Below are 25,719 nucleotides of genomic sequence, written 5' to 3' on the forward strand. Positions count from 1 at the left end.
ACTCGGGTTAGACTTGACGAGCCTAGAATATGTAGAAATGGCCTCGGAACACTGAGACCGAAAGGTCAAACGTGAATCATATAGTAGATAGGATCAACATAGAGATTTTCAACATTGAAAACTACTCGATCTCATGTGATGATCGAACATGGTTTAGTTGACATGGATCACGTGATCATTTAGATGACTAGAGGGATGTCTGTCTAAGTGGGAGTTCTTAAGTAATATGATTAATTGAAGTTTAATTTATCATGAACTTAGTACCTGATAGTTTTTACATATCTATGTTGTTGTAGATCAATGGCCCGTGCTACTGTTCCCTTGAATTTTAATCCGTTCCTACAGAAATCTAAGTTGAAAGATGATGGTAGCAACACGAATTGGGTCCGTAACTTGAGGATTATCCTCATTTCTGCACAGAAGAATTACTTCCTAGAAGCACCGCTAGGTGCAAGACCCGCTGTAGGAGCAACTTTGGACGTTATGAACATCTGGCAGAGCAAAGCTGATGACTACTTGATAGTTCAATGTGCCATGCTTTAAGGCTTAGAATCGGGACTTCAAAGATGTTTTGAATGTCATGGAGCATATGAGATGTTCCAGGAGTTGAAGTTAATATTTCAAGCAAATTCCCGAGTTGAGAGATGTGAAGTCTCCAACAAGTTTTATAGCTGCAAAATGGAGGAGAATAGTTCTGTCAGTGAACACATACTCAGAATGTCAGGGTACCACAACCACTTGACTCAGCTGCGAGTTAGTATTCCTGATGATAGTGTCATTGACAGAGTTCTACCATCACTGCCACCAAGCTATAAAGGCTTTGTGATCAACTATAATATGCAAGGGATGGGAAACAGAATTCTCGAGCTCTTCATGATGCTAAAGGCTGCAGAGGTAGAAATCAATAAGAAGTCTCAAGTGCTAATGCTGAACAAGACCACTAGTTTCAAGAAAAAGGGCAAAGGGAAGAAGGGGAACTTCAAGTAGAACAGCAAGCCAGTTGCTGCTCAAGGGAAGAAGCCCAATTCTGGACCAAAGCCTGAGATTGAGCACTTCTACTTCAAAGGGACTGGTCACTGGAAGCGGAACTTCCCCAAGTATTTGGTGGAAAAGAAGGATGGCAAAGTGAAAGGTATATTTGATATACATTTTATTGATGTGTACCTTACTAATGCTCATACTAGCGCGTGGGTATTTGATACTGGTTCTGTTGCTCATATTTGGAACTCAAAACAGGGACTACAGATTAAACTAAGATTGGCTAAGGACGAGGTGACGATGCGCGTGGGAAGTCAATGTGATCGCCGTCGGCACACTACCTCTACATCTACCGTCGGGATTAGTTTTAGACCTAAATAATTGTTATTTGGTGCTAGCGTTGAGCATGAACATTATATTTGGATCTTGTTTGATGCAAGACAGTTATTCATTTAAATCAAAGAATAATGGTTGTTCTATTTATATGAGTAATATCTTTTATGGTCATGCACCCTTGATGAGTGGTCTATTTTTGTTGAATCTCGATTGTAGTGATACACATATTCATAATATTGAAGCAAAAAGATGCAAAGTTAATAATGATAGTGCAGCTTATTTGTGGCACCGCCGTTTAGGTCATATTGGTGTAAAGCGCATGAAGAAACTCCATGCTGATGGGCTTTTGGAATCACTTGATTATGAATCACTTGATGCTTGCGAACCATGCCTCATGGGCAAGATGACTAAGACTCCATTCTCCGGAACAATGGATCGAGCAACTGACTTATTGGAAATAATACATACTGATGTGTGCGATCCGACGAGTGTTGAGACATGAGGCGGGTATCATTATTTTCTGACCATCACAAATGATTTAAGCAGATATGGGTCTATCTACTTGATGAAACATAAGTCTGAAACTTTTGAAAAGTTCAAAGAATTTTGGAGTGAAGTGGAAAATCATTGTAACAAGAAAATAAAGATTCTACGATCTGATCGTGGAGGTGAATATTAGAGTTATAAGTTTGGACTTCATTTGAAACAATGTGGAATAGTTTCACAACTCATGCCACCTCGAACACCACAACGTAATGGTGTTTCCGAACATCGTAACCGTACTTTATTAGATATGGTGCGATCTATGATGTCTCTTACCGATTTACTGCTATCGTTTTGGGGTTATGCTTTAGAGAAGGCTACATTCACGTTAAATAGGGCACCATCTAAATCCGTTGAGACGACACATATGATCTATGGTTTAGCAAGTAACCTAAGCTGTCATTTCTTAAAGTTTAGGGCTGCGATGCTAATGTGAAAAAGCTTCAACCTGATAAGCTCGAACCCAAATCAGAGAATTGTGTCTTCATTATATACCTAGAGGAGAATATTGGGTACACCTTCTTTCATAGATCCGAAGGCAATATATTCGTTGCTAAGAATGGATCTTGTGTAGAGAAGGAGTTTCTCTTGAAATAAGTGAGTGGAAGGAAAGTAGAACTTGATGAGGTAATTGTACCTTCTCTCGAAATAAGTGAGTGGAAGGAAAGTAGAACTTGATGAGGTAATTGTACCTTCTCTCGAATTGTAAAGTAGTTCATGACATAAATCAGTTCCAGTGATTCCTACACCAATTAGCGAGGAAACTAATGATGATGATCATGAAACTTCAGATCAAGTTACTACGGAACCTCATAGGTCAACCGGAGTACGATCCGCACCAGAGTGGTATAGTAATCCTATTCTGGAGGTCATATTACTTGACCATGACAAACCTACGAACTATGAGGAAGCGATGATGAGCCTAGATTCCGCGAAATGACTTGAGGCCATGAAATCTGAGATGTGATCCATGTATGAGAACAAAGTGTGGACTTTTCTTGACTTGTCTGATGATCGGCAAGCCATAGAAAAATAAATGGATCTTCAAGAAGAAGACTGACATTGATGATAATGTGTCTACAAAGCTCGACTTGTTGCAAAAGGTTTTCGACAAGTTCAAGGAGTTGACTATGATGAGACCTTCTCACCTGTAGCAATGCTTAAGTCTGTCAGAATCATGTTAGCAATTGCCACATTTTATGATTTTGAAATTTGGCAAATGGATGTCAAAACTGCATTCCTTAGTGGATATCCTAAAGAAGAGTTGTATATGATGCAACCAGAAGGTTTTGTCGATCCTAAAGGTGCTAACAAAGTATGCAAGCTCCAATGCTCCATTTATGGACTGGTGCAAGCCTCTCGGAGTTAGAATATACGCTATGATAGTGTGATCTAAGCATATGGATTTATACAGACTTTTGGAGATGCCTGTATTTGCAAGAAAGTGAGCGGGAGCTCTATAGCATTTCTAATATTATATGTGGATAACATATTGTTGGTTGGAAATAATACAGAATTTCAAGATAACATAAAAGGATACTTGAATAAGAATTTTTCAATGAAAGACCTCGGTGAAGCTGCTTATATATTGGGCATCAAGGTCTATAGAGATAGATCAAGACGCACATACCTTGATAAAGTTTTGAAGAAATTCAAAATGGATCAGTCAAAGAAAGGGTTCTTGCCTGTGTTACAAGGTGTGAAGTTGAGTCAGACTCAATTCCCAACCACTACAGAATATAGAGAGAAAATGGAAGTCATTCCCTATGCCTCAGCCATAGGTTCATGTATGCAATGATGTGTACCAGACCCGATGTGTGCCTTGCTATAAGTTTAGCAGGGACGTACCAAAGTAATCCAGAAGTGGATCACTAGACATCGGACAAGAACATCCTGAAATACCTGAAAAAGACTAAGGATATGTTTCTCGTTTATGGAGGTGACAAAGAGCTTGTCGTGAATGGTTGCGTTGATGCAAGCTTTGACACTGATCCGGATGACTCTAAGTCACAAACTGGATACATATTTATATTTAATGGTGGAGCTGTCAGTTGGTGTAGTTCCAAGTAGAGCATCGTGGCGGATCTACGTGTGAAGCGGACTACATAGCTACTTCAGAAGCAACAAATGAAGGAGTCTAGAAGAAGGAGTTCATATCCAATCTAGGTGTAATACCTAGTGCATTGGATCCAATGAAAATCTTTTGTTACAATATTGGAGCAATTGCCTTGGCAAAGGAATCCAGATTTCACAAGAGAACCAAACACATCAAGAGACGCTTCAGTTACATCCATGATCATGTCAAGGAGGGAGACATAGAGATTTTCAAGATACAAACGGATTTGCATGTTGCAGACCCGTTGACTGAGTCTCTCTCATGAGCAAAACATGATCAACACCAAGACTCCATGGGTGTTACAATCATTACTATGTAATCTAGATTATTGACTCTAGTGCAAGTGGGAGACTAAAGGAAATATGCCATAGAGGCAATAATAAAGTTGTCATTTATATTTCCTTATATCCTGATAAATGTTTATTATTCATACTAGAATTGTATTAACCGGAAACTTAGTACATGTGTGAATACATAGACAAACAGAGTGTCCCTAGTATGCCTCTACTTCACTAGCTCGTTAATCAAAGATGGTTAAGTTTCCTAACCATAGACATATGTTGTCATTTGATGAACGGGATCACATCATTAGAGAATGATGTGATGGACAAGACCCATCCATTAGCTTAGCATTACGATCGTTTAGTTTTATTGCTATTGCTTTCTTCATGACTTATACATATTCCTCTGACTATGAGATTATGCAACTCCTGAATACTAGAGGAACACCTTGTGTGCTATCAAACGTCAAAATGTAACTGGGTGATTATAAAGATGCTCTACAGGTGTCTCCGAAGGTGTTTGTTGAGTTGGAATAGATCGAGATTAGGATTTGTCACTCCATGTATCGAAGAGGTATCTCTCGGCCCTCTTGGTAATGTACATCACTACAAGCCTAGAAAGCAATGTAACTAATGAGTTAGTTACGGGATAATGCGTTACAGAACAAGTAAAGAGACTTGTCGGTAACAAGATTGAACTAGGTATGATGATACCACTGATCGAATCTCGGGCAAGTAACATACCGATGACAAAGGGAATGACGTATGTTGTTATGCGGTTTGACCGATAAAGATATTCATAGAATATGTAGGAGCCAATATGAGCATCTAGGTTCCGCTATTGGTTATTAACCAGAGATGTGTCTCGGTCATGTCTACATAGTTCTCGAACCCGTAGGGTCCGCACGCTTAACGTTCAATGACGATTTGTATTATGAGTTATGTGTTTTTGATGACCAAAGTTTGTTTGGAGTCTCGAATGAGATCACAGACATGGCGAGGAGTCTCGAAATGGTCAAGAGGTAAATATTGATATATTGGAAGGTTATATACGGACACCGGAATGGTTATGAAGAAGATCGGGGATTTTTCGGAGTACGGGGAGGTTACCAGAACCCCCAGGGAAAGTTATTGGGCCTACTGGGCCATAGTGGAGGAGAAGAGGCAGGCCATAGGAGGTGGGGCGCGCCCACCTTGCCCCAATCTGAACTGGACAAGGGGAGGTGGCGCCCCCTCCCTCTTTCCTTCTTCGACTCCCTCCTTTCCCCTTTCCCCTCCCCGTTGGAAGGAAAGGGGGCGAATCCTACTAGGTTTGGAGTCCTAGTAGGACTCCCCCCCTTGGCGCGCATCCCCCCTGGCCGGCCTCCTGCTCCCCCCTCCTTTATATACGTGGGCAGAGGGCTCCCCAAAGCACAACATTAATTGTCTTAGCCGTGTGCGGCCCCCTCCACAGTTTACCACCTCAGTAATATTGTCGTAGTGCTTAGGCGAAGCCCTGCGCGGATCAAATCACCAACACCGTCACCACGCCATTGTGCTGACGGAACTCTCCCTCGACCCTCTACTGGATCAAGAGCTCGAGGGACGTCATCATGCTGAACGTGTGCTGAACATGGAGGTGCCGTATGTTTGGTACATAGATCAGTTGGATCGTGAAGACATTCGACTACATTAACAATGTTACTAAACGCTTCTGCTTTCGGTCTATGAGGGTACGTGGACATACTCTCCCCTCTCATTTCTATGCATCTCCTAGTTAGATCTTGCGTGATCGTCAATTTTTTTTTTGAATAATTATGTTCCCCAACAACTGTCCCTTCCAGAGGGGCTGGCGAACCTATCCCAGCAAGGTCAGATGCAAATCAAGAGAAAAAAGAGTAGAGAAGCAAAGGCAATCCCAAGACTACAGCAAGGAAGAAGGTGGTCCAGCGACCAGTTTACTTTTTTCATCTCCCTATTGTAGGGGGCTAGATCAAGGTACTCTGGCATGCAAAAATTGATCTTTGGCCTCATCATGGTGTCAAGGAAACTGTGCCACTACTTCCAAGCCCATGAGATCACAGTTGTCACCCGATTTCCTTTGCAACCATACTGAGGAACCTGGAGTCCACTGGCAGAATAGTGGAATGGGATTTGGAGTTATCAAGCTTTGGTTTCAAGTTCAAGAGCACATCAACCATTCAGAGGAGAGCACTGGCGGAGTTTATTGCAGAGTGGACGCCCACCCCGGACGAAGAGTGCCCCAAGAATGGATCATGTACTTTGATGGTGCCTTCTCACTACAAGGTGTAAGAGCTGTCGCGCTCCTCGTCGCACCCACTAGAGAACACCTCAAGTATGTGGTCCAGATGCATTTCCCCAGGGAGAAGGCCACCGAAAACACTTCATAGTGTGAAGGACTCCTTGCTGGGCTCAGGATTGCAACAGAATTGGGACTCAAGAAGTTGATCATTCGAGGAGACTCACAGCTCGTGGTGAGGCAAGTGAACAAGGATTATCAGAATCCATTTATGGAAGCATATGTGTAGGAAGTGAGAAAGCGGGAGGGGCACTTTGATGGATTGCAAACAGAGCATGTACCATGTGCGGAAAATAGAGTTGCTGATAATCTGTCAAAGCGCGCTGCGCAAACACTTCCTGTGGAACAAGGGACTTTTCTTCTTTACCTTACTCAACCCTCCATATCCCCAGCAACAATGTCTAGGAAGAGGAGGAAACTGGACTCCAGCAAACCTCTCTTGGCATATCTTCCTGAAGCTGCTGGCAAAGAGGTTGGTGGCAACAACTCCATTTCGCTTAGTGAGCAACACCCTCCCACCGAACAACCAGTCCTTGCGGTTGAGGCATTTGCTCCCACGATCCAGAAGGTGCAGTTGATCCTTGTTGTCGAGGCTCAGGATCCAACTTGGGCACAGAACATAGTCCATTACCTCCAGACAGGAGAACTTCCCAAAGAGCAAGAAGCTGAAAGAGTAGCCCGAAGGGCCAGTATTTGTCAATTCGTCGATGATGTGAGCTATATATACGGAAGGAGACCCAACGGTGTGAAATTGAAGTGCATTTGCCGGGAATAGGGAAAGGAACTATTGGCAGAGATACACAGAGGCATGTGTCGCTCCCATATTGGATCAAAAGCCTTGGTTGGAAAAGCTTTCCGGGAAGGTTCCTACTAGCCCACGGCCCTCCAAGACGGAATCACTACAAAAAAAGACACATCCATGACATTTTTGGCCGAATGAATTTTTTTGTCATGCTTATGACACATCTATGATGATAATTGTGACAAAACCCAGTATCATCATAGATGTGGTGCGCTCCTACTTCTATGACAAAAAATCATGACAGACAATGGGCTTTTCGTCCTGGGTGGGCCGGAGACGCAGCTACATGACATTCTTTGGGACATCCATGACGGAAAAAACTATGGTAGAAGAGATGGCAAGGAAAATATCGAGGTGTTCCCGGTTACAGTGGGTGGTCGGGGCCGAGCAATGCACGGAGGTTTGCGCATTTATCTCATACATGTATGCGCGTGTGTGCAAGGCGTTGTGCTCTAACTGAACCCGAGCGATTGCACGAGCTACATTACTGAACCCCGATGGATCCCTTGCTATTAACTAAACTTGAGTGATTCCTTCGCTACTGCTAACTAAAGTCGATCGTTGCAGCCTCTGGATGAACAGTGAGCGTTGTTGGGGGGTTGGAAGAATAGTTCCCGGTGGGGGGTTGGATGAACAGGACCTCGTGGTAGTGGAGGCCATTGCCGCAGGAAGAACAGGACCCCGATCGAGCCAGTTGGGGGTGGATGAATAGGACCCCGTGGAGGGTTGGTTGAACATTAGCTGGTGGAGGGTTGGATGAACAGTAGCCCATGGAGGGGTGGATGAACAGGACCCCGTGGAGAGGGCTAGTTGAACAGTAGCCGGTGGAGGAGCGGTGGAAGCTGGATGAACAGGAGCTCGTGGATGAACAGTCGAAGGTGGAGGCTGGAAGAGGTCGACGGTGGATGAACAATAGCCCGTGGAGGCTGGAGGAGGTCGACGTTGGAGATGAACAGTATCCCGTTGTTGTGCGCCACACCCCTCCTGATGAATAAGACCCCCGTTTCGACCATAGCGCTCTAACAAAAGTCTGTTTCCTCCATTTTGCAGTACACCACACCCCTCCCGATCAACTGGACCCCGTTTCGACCGTAGGAGATCCAAGAGACGTCCATTTCCATAGTTTTGCGGTACGCCAGACCCCTCCTGATGAAGAGGATCCCATTGCGATCGTGATTGGTCGAACGCAAGGCCGTTTCCTCCGTTCTGCGGTACGCCAGGCCTCGTTTCGATATGTTGTTCCATCCAAGCCAGAAGGCTCCCGATGAATACGGCAGCGACATAGTTTCTCCATTCCGACCCAGGCATGTACACGAGCCCTGGTTGTATGTATGCGTGAGTAGGCGTTCGAGACCCCGCCCGTATGTACGTACGTGGCCGTATTTACTTTCTTGCACCCTGGCAGCTGTACGTACGTGTACATGATATAAATGGGTCTGCGTGACATGCTACATGGGCTCATCTGCTACAACACGTGCCCTTCCTTACACGGCCATGGTTCATCGCTGCAGCCTACGTATGCTTTGACCAGGTGGGTCCCAACTGTCAGGCACTTCCTTGTGTGCGAAGATGTAGCTGGTGGATCCTAGAAGTCAGGGGGGAATCATTTTTTCCCGTAATATGGACGCACTTCCTTGCATGCGAAGATGTAGCTGGAGGGTCCCAGCAGTTAGGGGGAAACATTTTTTTCATGAAATATGGTGGCCCATCCGGTGGGTCCCTGCTGTGCGGTGGAGGAATCATTATTTTGTGCGTAATAAGGAGGCACTTCCTTGCTACGGCCGTGGACCCAGCTGTCATCCTCTCCACGTAAAGTACTCTTCCGATGGAAGTCGTTCGTTGACCACATTGACAACGCCGCGCTGAGAGTAATAGGGCGGTGGACAACGGTGAGGCCTAGGAAGGGGACAACGCGGTAGTGGAGCCCACGTAGAGAGGAGTATGAGGGTTCACTGGTTCGGCTGCGGTGTGAGGCTGCCGTCGCCGCAGAATTATAGGGGGTGTGGGTGAGTAGAGGGATGGCCTGGCCAGCGGTGAGAGTAGTAGGGCGATGAGGCTCTGTGGCAGCAGAGCTGGCCACGGGAGGCAGGAGCAGGCGGCACGACCGACAATAGTTTGGGCAGCTGGAGCAAGAAGACCAGAGGTTGAAGAAGCACTACGGCCGTTGGATGGACATTGTACGGTCACTGGAGCTAAAATTGTTCATATAGACTAAGTTGACAAAGCCCTCCATCCCCGTCAATTTAGTAGCCCCATAAGTCAGTCTCCCACTACAGTGGATCCCAGCTAGCAGGGGGAGTATTCATTTTTTTTGTGCATAATAAGGAGGCACTTCCTTACGTGTGAAGATATAAATGGTGGGTCCGACCTGACAGTGGGGGCAACGTTTTGTTCATGAAATACAGAGGCCCTTCTGGTAGGTCCCTGCTATCAGGTGGAAGAATCATTATTTTGCGCGTAATAAGGAGGCATTCCCTTGTGTGGTTCCCTACCGTCAGCCTCTTCCGATGGTTGTTGTTTGTTTACCATGTTAACCTCGCCGCGCTGAGAGCACAAACACGGGGGATGAGAGCGAGGCCTAGGAAGGGAACGACTTGCAGCCGGCGAAGCCACCGCAGCGGATGCCCACGCTAAGGGGAGTACGAGCGCTGACTGGTCGGCTGCGGGGTGAGGCTGACGTCGCCGGAAAATAACAGGATGTGTCGGTGGGTAGAGGGATGGCCTTGCAGCAGCACATCCAGCCACGGTAGGAGGGAGCAGGTAGTCCCGCTGGCGCTGGTTTGGGCGGCTGGAGCAGGAAGATCAGATATTGAAGAAGCACGACAGTCGTTGGATAGACATACAGCAGTCACTGCTCTGTGTTGACTAAGTTGACAAAGCCTTGCGTACGCGTCAAATTTTTTAGGACAGCGTGATCGTTAACCTAGTAGGCCCAGAAGTCAGTCTCCAAATCTATGGAAAACAACATACAACCCATTAGCCATTATTGTCAATAATGTACAGCCCATTTGCTAATTCTTAAGGATATTTGAAGCCCATATTCTTTTTATTAGCATTACAAACCATATATTCTGGGCACTACTAAAAAATTCAACGAAATTTTGCATATTTCGGTGGGGTCCGAACTCTTTTAATCACGAAATTTCGAGTCATGTTAAAAATAATTTTTAAAAAATTATATCAAAAAACAATTCTTCGCAAAAAAACAGTGAAATTTAAAATCTTAATTAGCAAGATGACCATGCGTTGCACGGAACATGAAGATGCATTTGTATGATTAGTTTATCTTGTGGGAGAAAAGATGATATTTTAATGTAATTGACAGTTGGCTTTGGTTTTTATAAGAGTAGAGAGTAGAGAAATCCAGAAAAAATGATATTTTAATGTAATTGCTGGTTGGCTTTAGTTTAAAAATTTACAACCCATTTCTTACAACTTATAACCCATTTTCTGGGGAAGCCCATTTCTTACTACTTACATCCCTCCTCATCTTCAAAGATTTGCAGCCCAGCAGGGCTGAGAAAAGCAACTAGGCCTCAGTTTTGGTATTCTCCAAAAAACAAGAACTGGGCTAGCCATTTTTAGAAAGAAAAAAGATATCAACTGGGCTCGTCATGTGCTTAAATAAAAGCGTAAGCGTGGGCTAGATGGGCCACAGCACCCGCACAGCGCGCAGTTGACCTCCGTCTCTGAAACTAAAAAACAACTGGGCGAGCTGCTGGGTCGCTGGTGTTATCCGCTCATTGTGTAATTTTCTCGTTTATTCACTACATTGACAATGGTGTGGGACCTAGTTGTCAAACAATTAGGAGGAAGTATTTTTTGGCTTGTAATAACGAGGCACCTGCTTGCGTAATACAATGACACTGGTGGGTCCCTACTGTCAGCCTCTCCATGTATAGTCATCTCCTGATTCCTCTTGGTTGTTGACCATGTTGACAATGCCAGACGGCGGCGGGCACGGCGAGCGAACCAAGGCGGAGAACAATGCCGAGGCCTCGGACGGGAACGAACAGCAGCCATGGAAGATGCGACAGTGTAGTGGCAGGTGAAGGGGAGTACGAGGGCAACAACATGCAACTCAAGCTTACAAATGGTACAAAAAGCCCAAGGATTAATTGTTACTCAATTTTTTAGACAAAACCCGGATTGAACATGGCAGTAACATCTAACCCAACCACTCTTTTTCGCAGTCACAAACAAATGGATCGGTCTGATCCATAAAATCAACATCATGTGCAAAAAAATTTAATTCAGGATGACTACAACTTGTTGTAAATAGAAGCCGAACATGTTTAGAAGCCCATTTGTCCACCTGAAACTTCTTTTTTTGCTGTTCAATGTGTCCGTCCGTGAGAAATCTCTTGTGGCAAAACTTAAGCCTCATGGACAATAGTAACCTCGCATTCAATAGGAAGAATGTGGCAAAGCTTCTGTTTGCCTGGTTGGATGCATATCCTTCCATCGTTATTGTCCTCAAACGAATGTCATGAGAACTGAGAAAACATTGGTGCTTATTACGCCACCGATTGGTTATACATTTTTCTCCATCTGGTTGCAGTACCTAAGTAGACATGAAGATTTGAAAACACTTAAGGTTTGAAAAAAGAGTATGTCAAAAGAGCAACAGCTAAACGGTTAATTCTAGTAAAATATATACGGTCTTTCAATGTGCATGAAATCATCACCTTTATATATAAATTCTCCAGAGACCTAAAGCATCGCAGCAAGCCAATAATTTTGTTTAGATCATGACTAAACATTCCGATATATAAGATCATGACAGAATCCAATAGCATTGATAGGCTATCCATGGACGAACTCTTCATTGAGCATATAACATAATATTAGTATCCAAAGTGTACTCCAAGATGATATAGAACTTATGCGCAAAAATGAAAGATGTAGTTTATAATTACAAATGTGTAGATGATAATATATGGTACCTGAAAAAGTGAGGAGCCAAACACCAACTTGTTGTGATCATCAAACGTAGCACTAATTAGACCCAAGGTCTCCATTTTGGGTGCAAAGACGATAGTTATTTGTGAAGGTTTATAACAATCATCAAGGAGCAACCTTTGAAGTGAAGGGGCATCTTCGATGATGAGGTGCTGTCCTTCAAAAGAAATTCCAATGCTTTTAAGGTGAGGTAACTTTATTTGGAGACGACTGATAGGGATTTCTGTTCCCAAAACAATCAGCAAGCACCTCTAGGGTAGGGCAACTAGAGTGGATGATGTTGCGCAATGAGGCCTCCGACAGATAGACCACCACAAGCAAAAGTTTTTTTGTAGTGGGAGTCAATGCATTTGTACCAGATCATCTGGTAGATGGCACCGGGCGAAGGTGGCAATGTGGAGAGAGGAGGAAAACTGCGAGATGGAAAATGGTGGTGTGGGCATGAATTCCTGGTGTGTTCGTGGTATGAAACTTTTGTGGTAATGGTAGAAATAAAACTACTAGAGTTTTCCGAATTCATGGGATGTCAGCCAAGCGTCCACCATGCTGGGTATGGACAGCAGGTAGCGTGTCAGGATGCAGAGGCGCTGAACGGGGCCCTGCTAGTGAGAGGAGACGGTGGCTCTAAGGAGATGAAATTCAGGAAGGATAGATATCTGACGACAGTCGAGATTGAGGGGCGTGGTGCGCCATAGAGGGCGCCAACAAGTTGAGAGGACTTGTGTGCGGCAGCAATCCTTGGTGAGGAGAAGCGAGATGATCTCCTCAAGGATGACGTCCAGGAGATCGCTGATGCGGTCCACCGGAGATTCTACTGGTTCCTCAGATCCAGGTGGGGGGGCTCGCCGCTTCTCCCCGCGCCTACAACCGGCGTCACCGCTGGCGGCAGCCTCATCTTCTTGGCACTGGGGCCAGCTGACTCCATTTTCCTTGTGGGCATCGTGCCGAGCTCACGGGTTTGAGCAGAGTAACCAAAGATGAGCCTAATGGAAGTGTGAGTGGGGAAGAAGGAGGGTTGGGGTTTTCTGTAGGAGTGGAAGAAGAGGAGCAGGCATTTTATGTATGAGTGAGGAAGAAGGTAAGCGGGGGTTTTCTGGATGAATGAGGAAGATGGGGAGCAAGGGGCATTGGGGGGCGACGGAAGCGGGAGAGTCCAGCGAGCTGCAGTATAAGTGGAAGCAAGGAGGAAGGAGGGTTTTCTGGGATCGCCTCCTCTTTAAGAAATATGGGCTTCTCCTCGCAAAAATCAAAAACAAATGGGATTGAAGATGGATAGGATTTTGTATCGGCCCAGTTGGCTACCTGTGTTTCATACTGGAGGGCCTTGTGCTAGAGGTAGCCCGAGACACTCTCCAGCTTATTGCCCATTCGAAAGAAAAAATTGAGATACCTCCAGCTTATGGCTACTCACCGGTAACTTTTTTCAACTTGGCATCCTCCAAATTAGAGGATGTTGTACTAGATGCGCACTCCAAATGGGATTGAGAAGGTTCATAGGCTAGTAAACATTTACATTAAGCTAAGCTTCAGAAGATACGGTATGCATACTAACATTCAGAAGAACAAAAGTTCAGCATTTTTATGCATCTCAATGATTCACCATACTATAACCAATACAAAGCTATGAGAAGGTATGGAAATAAAGAAAATCGGTCGATGCTTCTCTAAGCAAAGGGCCTCCCTGGGCACACATTAATTTCCTGGGCTTACTTGTTTCTTCTCAATGTTGCGAGCACTTTGAGCATGTTGGCAACTCCACAGCCAGCTAGTTGCCTCATCTTGCAATTGATGCTGATACATTTGCAACAAACACATGAGGCAATAGAGATGACTCAACATGAGTCCATACCGTGCAGTTCCCCTAAAATCATCTTCTTTGTCCTGAATCTGAAAAGATAGGAAAACAATAGCTATACTTAAACGGTGTTGCAAAACAGTAGCACATATCAATAGATCGGAATGGCAAAACATGATCATCTGGACGAAGGGGATACTGACCTGCTGGAGGAAGATTGTATATAATTTCATATGTCCTTTGTTTATTTCCACCTTCGGTCGCACTGCGTGTTTGCTCGTGCACACATGACAGGATCGTTCTGCACTGCAATCAGCAAGTCAACGTACGAATAAGCTTATTTCATCTTGCGGTGGTCATTGTACCTAGTTAAGAATGTTGGTATACCTGGAGCACCTTGAGGTTAGCTGACAGCAGGTAGATGTAGCCGTATAAATTTTGTGTGGTGCTACCAAAATTGAGGTTTGTATCCCTTCCCGTTATGAGAATTCTTCTTGAAGTTGGTAGAATGTGACAGCTTGTTCTTTGCATCAAACATGCCTTTCCCCTGAGATTTGTTCTTGTTGTTTTGGGGATGGTTGGGCTGGAAGTTCTTCTCGTGTACCATGTGGGCATTATAAGTTGCCTCAGCGACCTAAGCACGTGTGTCTTTTGTTCTCACCTTCTCTTCAAAATCAAGAGTGCTAATGAGATCCGAAATAGAAAACTCATGTCTCTTGTTTTTCAGAGAAGTAGCAAAATTGTTCCACGAAGGTCGAAGCTTGGCAATGATGGTCCCAGCAACAAATTTGTCCGGCAACACACACTTAAAGTATTCAAGTTCCTTAGCGAGTGACTGTATCTCATGAGTCTGTTGAACAACAGAGCGCTCATCAGTCATATTGTAGTCACATAATTGGTCCAGGACGTACAACTAATTGCCAGCGCCCGAGGCCCCAAACGTGGCCTCGAGTGCAGCCCACATGTCTTTGCCGCTATCAAACGACATATATGAATCCACATTGGAATCGTCAAGAACACTCAACAGGGCGCCTTTGAAGAGGGTATCCATGTTCTCAAAAGCTTCATGTTGTGTAGGATTAAGATCGCCCTTAGGCTTACCCTTAGTGGCGTCATAGCAGTGTGTGATCTAAAACCAATATACTGCTGTTGTGCGCCACCCTTTATATTGCACCCCCTTCAAAGTAGGCGGCTTCAAAAGCGCAGCAAAATCCCTCAGAGTAAATTGCTTATAATCAGGTTTTTGGATTGGATTGTTGAATATATGAGCAATTTACTATGAGATTTAATCCGAAATGACATATATGAATCCACAATGGAATATGAATATATGAGCAATTTAGTATAATACTATATCATTAATAATGGCCCCACCTTTTGTCTCACAAAGTATGTTGGAGCTCCTGCTACAACCGGCTACAAGTTTACAACCCGCTTCTCTTCTCTCTCCTCCAACTAAGCACAAATACTATATTGAAATCCTTATAGCCTGCTTATGTCATCTAATTGTAGTACTTGCTCTAAAGTTCCTCTCAACTATGTAGTCTGAAATGCCAGGCGTGCAGCGGGCGGTGCCCTCGGTCGGCGCGCCGCTTCAACGGCGGAAGAAGTGAGAGGTCGCGTCGCCCTGACATGCCATCAATATGGAGCGGCGGGCTCCGCTGGCGCCGGGCGGGAAGCACGTGGGAGGGGGAGGGGTTTTTGGTGGGCCAAAAAGGTGAGAAGCCAACATGGGATCGGTCCGGACAGGGAAATATCATGTGCTCGCATACTCACTAGCTTGATGCATACTCCCACTATAATGCAAAGTAACATAGTATTAATGTTATAGATGGCTTAATTTATTAGCTTGTAGACTCATCTTGTCTTCGGAAACGCTATGTGACAGTAGTAACATATTGTGTTACCACTTATCATTAACTACTTGCCACATAAGCAAAATTTTCTTGGAGTGCGCTAAGTTACTCCCACTATAGCTAGTCGTAACATGTGTGGTCTATGTAGAGGGCGTAGTAAGCAAGCTTCTCATCGTTTTCCGAGTTGACATGACACATCAAAGTAGTAGTTTTTTTAAATGTACGTCAAAGTACCAGTGTAGTAGTCTCCAAAAATGGCCGACCATGTCCATGGCTACCATCCCATCACATGCTCCATCATTGAGTATGTGCACAATTCACGTGCCATTCAAGAAAATAACTGTGTATGTTCCATTGAAGAAGAAAAAACACGCCATCGCGTCATGGTCGAACTCTGAATCCTCCACGCATGGTTCCTGACCCTCAACTAAGTGAACAACTACCAAACGCGTCAAATTATCACGTGAGCTGCCTCTTCATCCAGAAATGAGCTCCACCGTGTACCCGCGCGTGTGTGTTAGGGAATGAGGCACATAGGACGTGCGTCCGTGCATGCAATTTTTCTCTTCGTGCACATACTCCTTTTTTTGTGGGTGATCGCACGTACTCGGCCTACATTGGTGACCGTTCGTGAGTGTCACTTATCTCTACATCTCAACATGTACATCTACATCTACATCTACGTCTACAATACATCTACATCTACCTCTACTATAGTACAACGAGTTTTAAACATGAGACCAACCTTTTTTTTGCATGACTTGACTAGCCCGTACCGCTTCTTGCTCCTACACTCTCTCAAAGTGCGTCCGGCAGGCGATTTTTGCTGTCGATTGAGGTCGGTTCGCTCACACTCGGTCCCACACATTCTAAATCTAAAAAGAATACTCTAACCAGCGGACCATTGAAAGAAGTATATTTTTCACCCTCAAATGTAAGTTGCTGGAAAAATAACCCCCCAAAGTCAATTTTGGTATAATTTTACCCTCAAATTTCTAAAGCCGGGTATATCACCCCCTTGAGCGGTTTTAGTGTTCACATGTTAGAGTTTAGGCACTTTTGATTGTTGACTCGGAATTGACTAATTATTTACACTAATGAAATGGCAACGACGCCGTCAGAAGCCGCAGAAGTACCCAATGGACCCCGACCTTCCCTACAAGGAGAGGAGATCATGCGGGTGCCTTTCAAGCTCAAGGGGTCATCGGGGTACCTCGTTAGCTCGTCGCATGCCTACCTCTGGTCCTCCCAGAGCCTCTATCATTGTCGCGCATCTCACGGTGGCGCTCATTTGCAGGTGGGCGCTACTAGCTAGGAAACATAGTTGAGTTAATCGAGCCCTACTTGAAAATCAATTGTGTCCTTGGCCTATGCTCTGCCACTACTAGAAGAAAACTCCTACAGAGGAGGTCGATGAGAGGCAGCACCGTGCTACCTACATTGGTCGTTTGATTCATAGGATAGAATGCTATAGGATTTTTTCCCATGTAATCATGTGTTAATTGGCAATCTAGCATCCACCCAACTTTTTTCACTTCCTTTGTTTTTCCTCTGTCAAACACTCTGGTTTTTTAGGGGAACAGTGTGTTAACACTACTGCAGGATGGTCCAAACACGACACTACAATCAAAGACCCTTCGACGAAACTGTGTGTGATGCCATAATCGCAAACGGGGGTGTAAATGTGGCGCCCTGAGACCGATCTGCCAGGTGTCCTCTAGTTATTCGTTGTTGTTGCCTTGTCATTTCTTGCGTGTCATGCATCTTATATCATGTCATCATGTGCATTGCATTTGCATACATGTTCGTCTCATGCATCCGAGCATTTTCCCCGTTGTCCGTTTTGCAATCCGATGCTCCTATGTCACCCGGTGTCCCTTTCTACCTCTGTTCGTGTGAGGGTGTTAAACGTTTCCGTATTGGACCGAGACTTGTCATGCGGACTTGGTTTACTACCGCTAGACCGCTTGTCAAGTTTCGTACCATTTGGACTTCGTTTGATACTCCAACAGTTAACCGAGGGACCGAAAAGGCCTCGTCTGTGTTGCAGCCCAACACCTCTCCAAAGTGGCCCAAAACCCACCTAAACTCTCTCCATCATCTAGAGCGTTCGATCACGATCGCGTGGCCGAAAACCACACCTCATTTGGAGCTTCCTAGCTCCCTCTACCTCTATAAATAGACCCCTTCTTTTTCGTTTTCGGATCTTTTTCCCCGAAACCCTAGCCCCGCTCCTCGCGCCGCCGGACAAAAAAATCCCGCCGCGCCCGGACATGTCCGCTCCGTCGTCCGCTTCCAACCGCGGCGCGTCACCTATCCACCACCGCCGTCCCCGTGCCGCCGGGCCCAAGGCGCCCAGATCCGGCCCTCCCCGGCCCGGGTTCTTCCGCCGCCAGTGCCGCCCGTCCTCGCCGGCACCTCGCGCCGCCTCCTCGCCGGGACTGCGAGTCACCGCCGCACCATTGCCGGACTTCACCGGAGCACCTCGCCGCCCGGACCCCTCGCGCCTCCCCGAGCTCCGTCCATCGCCGGAATGGGTCCCTGCCCTCGTCCTCCACCGGATCTGATGGATCCCCGCTGCCCCTCGAACCCCGCTGCCTCGCCACCGTCGACGAGCACTGCGCCGGAACGCCGCCGTCCCGGTGAGCTCGCGCCTCCCCGCCGCCCTGTCTCTTGCTTCTCTCTATCTCTCAGATCTCTCTCTCCCTCTCTACAGAACCATGTCCGCCGCCGCAGATGGCCGGATCCACCGGTTCCCGGCGGATCTGCTCGTTCCACCGGCGCCGCGCTGCCCTCGCCGGAGAGCGCCGCCAGCCGCCTCCTGGCCTCCCCGATCCGATCGGGCGATTGGGAGGAGGATGACGTCCTGTCGGGACAACCTCATGGGCCGCGTGGGCCACTGCATCCCGTCTGGCCCGTCCTCTCCGGCCCACCTGCCTCCTCCTCCTTCCTGGGCCGAGCTCATTTGGGTGAGCCACTGCCGGTGCCATTATCTCTCGCCCCGGGTGTCATATAACTATTCTACGCTCGGGTGTTTTATTTCACTAAGTCCTGAGATTTTTCCTGATTCATATGCCTCTATTCATCATGCCATAACCCATCATCGGTGGCTCCGTTTTGAGCGTGTAGCATATCAAAATGTTTGTCTCGACGAGTACATAATGTCATCTCATTGCATCATTTTCATTTGAGCTCATCTTGATGCCCGAAATGTTCTTGGAAGAGGGCTATGTGAGTATTTTGTCAGATTTGTTTCAGCAAATGGCATTTTGTCATTTTTGCCAAGATTATTGTGTGCATGCTATGACCCTGAGCTCTACATGTGTTTTGTTATATGCCATGCCATCTTTAAAGAGGTGATTACCATGTATTTTTGTGACATTTGTGGTGACTAGCACAAGCTTGCAAAGTAGCATAATCGGTAATGGTGATTTCAGGGACTTAGAATTTCACTAAGTCCTTGTCCTGATTTTGTCGTTATGCCATATGTTCATGTTGTTTCCTAGTGATTCGTGCCTCTTTTGAGAATGATCAGTAAGTGTGTTTTGTTAAAATTGTGATGCTCTATCCATCCATGTCTTTGTTTGCATTTATGGAGCACCCTAGCTTGAGTCAATCGAGCTCTACTTTTGCTATAAAATGTTCCTGGCAGATCGTTAACTTGTTTAGCGATTTGCCGAGGATGTTGCTATTGATCCGCGCATGCTATGTTGTTTTTGTTGCCATTTCTAGCTTCTATGCCATGTCTTCTTGATGGATGTATGCTTAGTTTGTCATGCCATGCTCTGTAGTGAGTGCATCGAGCTCGTAAACATGCCTACTCGTTAACTGATTTGCATGCTCCAGTTTTTCACCAAGTCTGAATCTGTTTATGTTTTTGCCATGTTCACATGCTTGCAATTGTACTTTCTGTTCCCTTTTGGCTCATGGTCACTAAGGGACTTTTGTTAAGTGCTTTGAGTAGCTTCATGCCATGCCTTTCTTTACCATGTTAAGTTCCTATTGCTTGTAGTTTTCATGCTCTAAAGTGTGCTTCATGATGATAAATTCCAGACTTGTGTTAATTTCACTAAGTCTGAAACCTGTTATCATTTGTACTTTTGCCATGCTTGGTTGAACCTATTAATTGAGTGAATTAGCTGTAGCTCAGTGTTCATCTTTTGTCAAGAATCATGAGTGGAACCCTGCCATGTATTTTTTTGTCATGTTTGAGTGCTGTAGCACATTTATCTTGATGCATTATTTGGTCACTTGCTGATTATCGCAGACCGGTGTCATATTTGTTTTGCTTGCCATTTCCAAACCGTGCATCCGATTCCGGTGATCTTTATATCGATTTGAACCGAAATCACCTCCTCTTTCCAGTGGCACTCTTGGATTTCCAAGTTGAGGCCAGGTTAAGTCATTCCTTTCCAAATCATGCATATGCATCGCATACCGCATCCCTCATAGCATACCATGTTCATGTGTTGGTTGTTTACTATGTTGTGTGCTTCTTTCCGGTGTGGCTTCTTCGGGTTGGTTCCGATAACGTCGCGTTTGTGAGTACCCGTTCGACTATGTCCGTTTGTCTTCTTCATGGACTCGTTCTTCTTCCTTGCGGGATCTCAGGCAAGATGACCATACCCTCGAAATCACTTCTATCTTTGCTTGCTAGTTGCTCGCTCTTTTTCTATGCCGATGCCACGATACCTACCACTTGCTTATCGTGCCTCCCATATTGTTGAGCCAAGCCTCTAACCAACCTTATACTAGCAAACCATTGTTCGGCTATGTTACCGCTTTGCTCAGCCCCTCTTATAGCGTTGTTAGTTGCAGGTGAAGATTTGAAGTTTGTTCCATGTTGGAACATGGTTATTTTGTTGGGATATCACAATATCTCTTATTTAATTAATGCATCTATATACTTGGTAAAGGGTGGAAGGCTCGGCCTTATGCCTGGTGTTTTGTTCCACTCTTGCCGCCCTAGTTTCTGTCATATCGGTGTTATGTTCCCGGATTTTGCGTTCCTTACGCGGTTCGGTTATAATGGCAACCCCTTGACAGTTTGCCTTGAATAAAACTCCTCCAGCAAGGCCCAACATTGGTTTTACCATTCGTCACCTAGCCTTTTCTTTCCCTTGGGTTCTGCAGACTCAAGGGTCATCTTTATTTAAACCCCCGGGCCAGTGCTCCTCTGAGTGTTGGTCCAACCTGTCAGCTGCCGGTGGCCACCAGGCGCAACTCTGGGCTGGCCTACCGGAACCTTGGACAATCCGGTGTGCCCTGAGAAAGAGATATGTGCAGATCCTATCGGTATTTGTCAGAACATTTGGATGGCTTTGCTGGTCTTGTTGTACCATTGTCGAAATGTCTTGTAACCAGGATTCCGAGTCTGATCGGGTCTTCCTGCTAGAAGGAATATCCTTCGTTGACCGTGAGAGCTTGTGATGGGCTAAGTTGGGACACCCCTGTAGGGTATTGAACTTTCGAAAGCCGTGCCCGCGGTTATGGGCAGATGGGAATTTGTTAAAGTCCGGTTGTAGAAAACCTGAAGTTGATCTTAATTAAAATACATCAACCGCGTGTGTTACCGTGATGGTCTCTTCTCGGCGGAGTCCGGGAAGTGAACACGGTGTTGGAGTTATGCTTGACGTAGGTTGTTCTAGGATCACTTCTTGATCATAGTTTCGGAATTGTTCGAAAACAAGTTTTTTAAGCATTTTATTTTCTTCTGAAAAGTAGTTCATATTTTTCTATATTTTATTCTAAGAATTTTGATATATATATATATATATATATATTGCCTGTGAATCTTGTTTCATGTTTTGATTTTGTTTTAAACCTTGCTTGTTTTTATTAGAAAGACTAGTCGGCTAGGCCAGCCGGTAGCTACCAGCCAGTGTGCGATACGACCCACGTCCACCCACGGTCGCCCGATTGCATCGCCCCCTCCCCGCGCTCACTGTCCGCCGAGCCCCACACCGTCTTCCTCCTCCGCAAGCAACGTGAGCGAGTCCGTATCGCGCACGAGAGCACTCCGCCTTGCCGTTCGAACTCAGGATTTAGCCTGAGTGCTCGCACCCTGCCCCAATCCCTGTGTCCTATAAATTCCCCTTGAATATCTCTCTCGATCCCCTCCAAAACCCTCGACCGAGACCAACCCTAGTTCACGCCCTCGCCATCCCAATGTCGCCGAAGCCAAAGCTTCAGACCCACGATTCTGAAGAAGGTGAGCCCCCACGACGAACCCATCTCCGTGTTTTGACTTCACTTAGCTTTGCACGTATTTTTGACATGTTCTCGACACTCCTCTTCTTCTACAAACGCCGCCCGAGCTGGCAAGCCCCACCAGAGTTCACGCAACTCATTCGAGCACCGTCGCCCCGCTCATTCCGTCATCTCCGAGCATCGCCCAGACCACCCGCGAGCTTCCCTCGCTCCGCCACACCACCCCAACTCCTCCATTGCTTCCAATGACCACCAGAAAAGCCCCACTACCAACTAGTGCAGGATGCTGCTAACGTGACACTACGATCAGAGACCTTTCGAAGAAACTGTGTATGATGCAATAATCACAAACTGTGATGGCAAAAAAGCATCAAAAAGGTGCAAAACCTTTGTGATGACGGATGCATCAAACATAGTTCAGATTTTAGTTGCGTGTGTGATGCAGGGCATATGGTTCAGTTCAATGAACTGTTTGCAATGAGGCAGAGAAACAGAAACGAGCAGCCAGATGAAGGTGTGTGTGATATACGGCATACGGTTCACTCGGATGAACTGTTTGTGATTAGGCGGAACAAAAGAAACGGTCAGCCAAGTCAAGGTGTGTGCGATAGAGGGCAAACAGTTCACTCAGATGAACTGTTTGCATTGAGGCAAGATAACAGAAATGGTAAATATGACAAGATGTGTGTTATACGCGGCAAACAGACCTGTAATCAGAAATGTGTGCGAAGACTGATAATAACACAGACGATTGCTACTAATAAGACGTGTGTGATATGCTCTGTCTGCACAACATCAATTGGCTATTGGGCGACGGGCGGTCATCCGGGTACGCCGTAAGGATGAAAAGAGGCATCCTATATCAGCAAGGACTAGATGTTCATCCAATAGCTCATCTAAGGGAACTCTCAAGTTAACCGTGCTCACGCTGGAGCAGCCACTAGATGGGTGACAGGATGGGAAGTTGTCTTGATGTTAAATTAACTGATGGGATGGGTCACAGAGGTCAAATTAAATGACCTCTATGATCCCTCCCATCTGTTAAGTTAACCTCGAGGTCCTTGTTATTTATTTATTTATTATTTTTTATCACATGTTAAAGGTCTACCGTTTGATACATGGCATACGGTTGATCCATCCGAACTGTTTGTGATGGAATAAGCCGTGTATGTTGTGGGCAAACACTTACTAGTATACAACCGTTTGCGATTGATGAACTCATCACCGACGGGTTCCCTAGTGTTGTTCGTGTTCATCTGATCATCATCTACTTCTTGTCTCGATGTTCCTTATATGCTAAGTTTCCATTAATTGATGGCATTTTGTGAACACGCCACCGTTTCCTGCCATATCCTCAAATGTTTCCCGCCACCCAGCGATATTGCGCATAAACCTAGGGGGGTGCGACGCACAGAGGAAACAAACACAGCATGTACCACATCCATCTTTTCCAAGCATGCCAACCCACCAAAGCGCCGCCTCTGCCATCAACCTCGTCGACGAGGAAAACAAGATGGCGCCATGGCCTGGTAAGGCCGAGACGCTCCCCGGCAACACGCTGGACAAATCCGTGATGCACGTCATCGCCAGGGTTGAGCAGACCCTTGGTGCATGGCGCTTCAACGCCGCGGATCAAGATAGGCATGTCAGCGCCGAGAGGCTGCAGCTCCCCGCACAACATGATCGACGGTGTACCGCAGAGCAAGCTAGGCATGTCTGCGTCGATACACTGCCGCTCGCCTGGCGAGACCGTTGTAGCACCGCAGAGCGAGAGGCGCAGTGCGCTGCACAGTAAGAGCGGATCCATTGGCGGTTGCGTGCTGTCGACATGGCGTCGTAGCTGGGTACACATCCCATCAGTACCCCCATTCCTCGCGAGGAGTGGGCAGAGCCCCTTTGTGTCGTACTTAAACTGGACGCCCGCCGCGCTGTTCGCATGGGTCGCGTCGTTCGCCTTGTCCGCGGCCCGCTTGATGCCAATGCACTGATCGGTAGGCTCGACCGCCTCCTTAGCCCAGGTGTCCACCTGGGCGCAGTAGAGGAACATGGTCATCGCATCCTCGAGCTGGTGATCTCCGATGAAATAACCAACTTGGAGCTCGAGATCGTGCTCCAGATGTACCATGAGCGTGTGGACCGCTTGGATGAACGCCTATGATACGTCTCCAACGTATCTATAATTTTTGATTGCTCCACGCTATATTATCTACAGTTTTAGGCAATATTGGGCTTTATTTTCCACTTTTATATTACTTTTGGGACTAACCTATTAACCGGAGGCCCAGCCCAGATTTGCTGTTTTATGCCTATTTTAGTGTTTTGAAGAAAAGGAATATCAGACGGAGTCGAAACGGAACAAAATCAACTAGAGAAGTTATTTTTGGAACGAAAGCCACCCGATGGACTTGGACCCCACGTCAAGGAAGGAACGAGGTGCTCACGAGGGTGGGGGGTGCGCCCCCCTGTCTCGTGGGGCCCTCGTGGCTCCCCTGACATACCTCCTGCACCCATATATACCTACGTGACCTAAAACTTCCAGAACGCAAGATAGATTGGGAGTTCCGCCGCCAGAATCCTCCGTAGCCACCGAAAACCAATCTAGACCCGTTCCGGCACCCCGCCGGAGGGGGAATCCTTCTCCGGTGGCCATCTTCATCATCCCGGCGCTCTCCATGATGAGGAGGGAGTAGTTCTCCCTCGGGGCTGAGGGTATGTACCAGTAGCTATGTGTTTGATCTCTCTCTCGTGTTCTTGAGATGATATGATCTTGATGTATCGCGAGCTTTGATATTATAGTTGGATCTTATGTTTCTCCTCCCCCTCTTCTCTCTTGTAATGAATTGAGTTTCCCCTTTGAAGTAATCTTATCATATTGAGTCTTTATAGACTTGAGAACACTTGATGTATGTCTTGCCGTGGATGTCTGTGGTGACAATGGGATACCACGTGCCACTTGATGTATGTTAAGGTGATCAACTTGCGGGTTTCGTGACATTGGGAACCTATGCATAGGGGTTGGCACACGTTTTCGTCGTGATTCTCCGGTAGAAACTTTGAGGCACTCTTTGAGGTCCTTTGTGTTGGTTGAATAGATGAATCTGAGATTGTGTGACGCATATCGTATAATCATACCCACGGATACTTGAGGTGACAATGGAGTATCTAGGTGACATTAGGGTTTTGGTTGATTTGTGTCTTAAGGTGTTATTCTAGTATGAACTCTAGGGCTGTTTGTGACACTTATAGGAATAGCCCAACGGATTGATTGGAAAGAATAACTTTGAGGTGGTTTCGTACCCTACCATAATCTCTTCGTTTGTTCTCCGCTATTAGTGACTTTGGAGTGACTCTTTGTTGCATGTTGAGGGATAGTTATGTGATCCAATTATGTTAGTGTTGTTGAGGGAACTTACACTAGCGAAAGTATGAACCCTAGGCCTTGTTTCCACGCATTGCAATACCGTTTACGCTCACTTTTATCATTAGTTACCTTGCTGTTTTTATATTTTCAGATTACAAAAACTATTATCTACCATCCATA

This window comes from Triticum urartu, chromosome 4A (assembly GCF_056163025.1).
Source record: "Triticum urartu cultivar PI428250 chromosome 4A, HENAU_Tu73, whole genome shotgun sequence".
Classification (NCBI taxonomy): domain Eukaryota; kingdom Viridiplantae; phylum Streptophyta; class Magnoliopsida; order Poales; family Poaceae; genus Triticum; species Triticum urartu.